We start from the raw sequence: 3,714 nt of genomic DNA, 5'->3' as shown, positions 1-3,714 counted from the left end.
CCCCTGGACAAGCCACTCGTGACTCTGTCCCATGCCCTCCCTGCCGTGGCTGAGCAGTGCCTGCTCCTGCCCCTGCCCCACTCCATCCCTCACCACAGGGCCTCAATCAGACCCCTCCCTTAAAAACAAGAAAAAAATATGAAGTGGTACATGAGCTGAAACTTTAAGACAAAAGGGGTACACTTGTTAAAATCGGTTGAAACCCACTGATCTATAAGATACCTAAATATCAATTTCTAGACATGCCCAAAATTTGTCAAGCCCTGAAGAGCTACTGACTACCCAACAGCTAAGCCCCATCAAGGTTCACTACATAGGCCTGCCCTAGTCTCAGAGGCTAGATGCTCCAGCTCTATCTCTACCTGGAAGTGGTGCTGTTTTACCCACTCAACATACTGTCTCAGGCTGCAAGAGTCCCAGGTTCCCCTGTTTGCTGGTAAACCAACCAGCTCATAGAGCCCAATTTACCAGGCAAATGCTTTAATCACAACATTAAAGGGATCCTGAGGTGGGATTGTTCTGTTCTGGCCTGCTGAAGATGTTCTACTTTGAATGGAATGATTCAGTATTTTTGACCAAGAAAGAAAAAGAAAGAAAAGGACTGTTTCCTTAGGAAAGGGAAACCTGGGTTCCTACCAAGTGAATGCCCCAATCACTAGGCTACAAAGTCATGCTTTTTTTCTGCTTTATTTCTGGATGTTTAGCTTGTACATGCTAAATGGAACAGCTTCCTCAGGAGAAGCCAAAAGAACCCCATGCAGGGTACCCAGTGTCCTGGAGGCCAGGGCACTCATGCAGGATATATGCTCCAATCTAGTCAAGAAAGGAAGGGTCTTTAATCTGGGTCTATCACATTCTGGGGTAATGGCTCTAACCACAAGAAACTGCCTAAAAATTACCTCTTTCTCCAGCTGGCACCTCTCCAAGCACAAGTTTCTAGATGGTGAATCCCAAATGGAGGATTCTCTGAAAGGCATGTGCCATAAGTCTTACCTTTCTGCTACTGATATGTCTCTGTGTTCAACATATTCTGGAGCAACTCACTCTCCCAGTGCTTTCTATACAGAGCTTTAGCACCCACCTCTGGGCTTCCGAGTATAGCAGGTAGGTGGGCACCTAAAAGCTAAACACAGCAATTCTCTGCACGGTGTCAGGCTTCTAGTTCATGCTTTGGAACTCAGAGACTCCGTCCTTGCCAACACCTTAACAAGAGGTGTCATTACAATAGCATGTGACATTCACTCTGCACAGGTGTCAATGGTTTAGTTGTGGAGGGTAACACCTTGCAGTGCTTAACTGTATGAGAGTGATGCCTTCAGATATTATCATCAGTACCACACTGACTTACCTTGAGAGGCTGGGAGAAATGACTCAATAAGTGCATGCCTTTTTAAGAACCATAGGATCTTATCACCTGTGTCCCTTCTTTCCCCCCTTTTTTTGTCTCTCTGACCCGTTTGCCAGGCTACATTGAATGTAAACTGAAAGCTCACCCAGGCAAGGATATTATCTTTACTTGTATCGGTGAGGTCTGGCACACTTTGTGCCAGACACAAACAAAAATAACAAAAAAAAATAGTAGTGTATGCCACTTAATCCCATTGTGGCTCAGCTCCCCATCTATAAAATGGGGATAATCACCAACTAGTATTTATTAAGGGAAAATATTATAACATGGAAAAGACTACTGTATGGAAGGTATCATTGATTTGCAAAGTATTATAACCACAAGTTATGACTGACAAATATTAGCAATATGCTTGGTGCTGTGCAAGACCTAAAAGAGGAGATGGCTCCTCGAGTATCTTTGCCACTTACAGTCTAACTACTAGAGAGAATGGTAAAGGCCCAACTACCAACTATTCATGCTCCAACATGGCAGCAGAGATAACAACGTGCACACAGCCTGCCTGACATTCCCACTGGCTTTATCAAAGCCTTTATAGAAGATCAATAGTGGGAAGAGTTATGTAAGTTCAGAGATTCAGGTGAGGAAAACATCTATAAGACAGAGGGCTGGGATGGAAAGTCTAGTAGAGCTGTATCCAGTGTAAGACTGAAAGGAAGAAGAATAGAAAAAGGTAACTTTATGTCACTTCTGTACTTTTTCTGGTGCTGTGGCCAGCTCAGAGTTAGGGCAGCACCCAGTACAATTCAAAGAAGCCTCTGGGCTGCTAAACTTGCATCTAGCTACTTACAGCCGTTCTGGCAGTTGTGGATTGCACAGGTAAAGAACTGCCTTGGCCCCAAGCCCAGCTCTTCTTTCTCAATCCTATACCATTCAAGTAGGGAAATCACCAGGGTGTCTGTAAATGCTTCAGTCTGAAAATATGTTGAAGAATATTCGTCTGGATTTCTCCAAGCCTTGAATGGTGTGTCTATGCTACTGATGCAAGCTTGTTCTGGACCCTGGGAGCACAGAGGCAGCCAGGAAAATGAAAATGAATGGAGTACAAATAATATGACTTGAAATGTATCAAACCTCAAACACTTTTGGATTAGGTTAGGCTTCAAGAATGAGAGAGACCATTTGCCTGATCTCTTTATCTCTTAACTGGGACACACTTTCCCATTTAAACCAAATTAAAAAAAATGCTTCTAAGTGACCACAAACCTGTGTTCAGAATGGTCAGTGTTTGCTACAATATCACAGGCTGAGGAAGCCAACAACAGCAGAAATGAACTACAATGAGCAGTCTTGCAAGTTACTGTGCATCTTCATACCACTAGGTGCTGCCACCCTAAATTGGTGCAAATGATGCCACAAGATTATCAGTCATCATCTACACTGTGATGGCATGCCAGGCAGAACTACCTTCCAGGGTATGCAATTTCAAGGGCGATGTGGCATGGCCCCACTGCATATTGATAGCTTGCAGACATAGTAAACTAGGGGCTATATAGTGTGGCTTCTCAGGACACAGTCCACACTTAGAGTTGGAGCCAAAGTGGCAGGAGCCTGAATTCAGGGAAATGCAGCTTCTGGGAGTGCCAGGCTGGAGCCACAGCAACCAATATTGGAGGAATAGGCAGTGTCTCCCTATTCCTTCCTCGTTGGGTGCGTCTACATGAGACGCTTTACTGCACAGTAGAGCAAATTGCTGTGTAGTGAGCATCACCATCTACACATGCAGACCCTTACTGTGTAGTAATTTACTCTATTTGGCAGTTAATTTGCTACCTGAAAATGCAGGTAGCAAATTAACGGCCAAGTAATTACTGTGCAGTAAGGAGGTCGTAGACCACTGACCAAGAGCAAATTTGCTCCTGGTCAGCCAGGCAGCAAGGGCTAGAAGATTGCTTCCTACCACCGGCTGCCTGCTTCCAGGGTGGGCTCCACCACTGGAGCCTGAGCTCAGACAATGTCCCCTTGCCCTGGCAGCAGGGAGCTCCCCACATGCTTGGAGCTGGCTGGGACCTGCCCCAGACCAGGACAGTTCTTGGCCAGCCCCTGGAGAAGACCAGCAGATCTGGACAGGGGGCTGGGACCTGCCCTTTCCCCACAGCTCTTTTCAAGCCCCCTGCCCCTGATCGGAGAGCTGGGGCCAGGAGCTCTCTGCTGCTAGGGCAGCACCTCTCCCATTGTCCCTGCCTGGGCTCCGGCACTGGAGCCCACCCTGGCAGCAGGCAGCTCCTGGGGGCTGAGAGATTGAAGCCCCCACCTGAAGACAGCTGTCTCATGGCCCTGTACTCCCTACCAGCCCCTCGGCTCGC

This window comes from Alligator sinensis, unplaced genomic scaffold (genome assembly GCF_000455745.1).
Source record: "Alligator sinensis unplaced genomic scaffold, ASM45574v1 scaffold264_1, whole genome shotgun sequence".
NCBI lineage: Eukaryota > Metazoa > Chordata > Crocodylia > Alligatoridae > Alligator > Alligator sinensis.
This window is presented reverse-complemented; position numbering follows the sequence as displayed.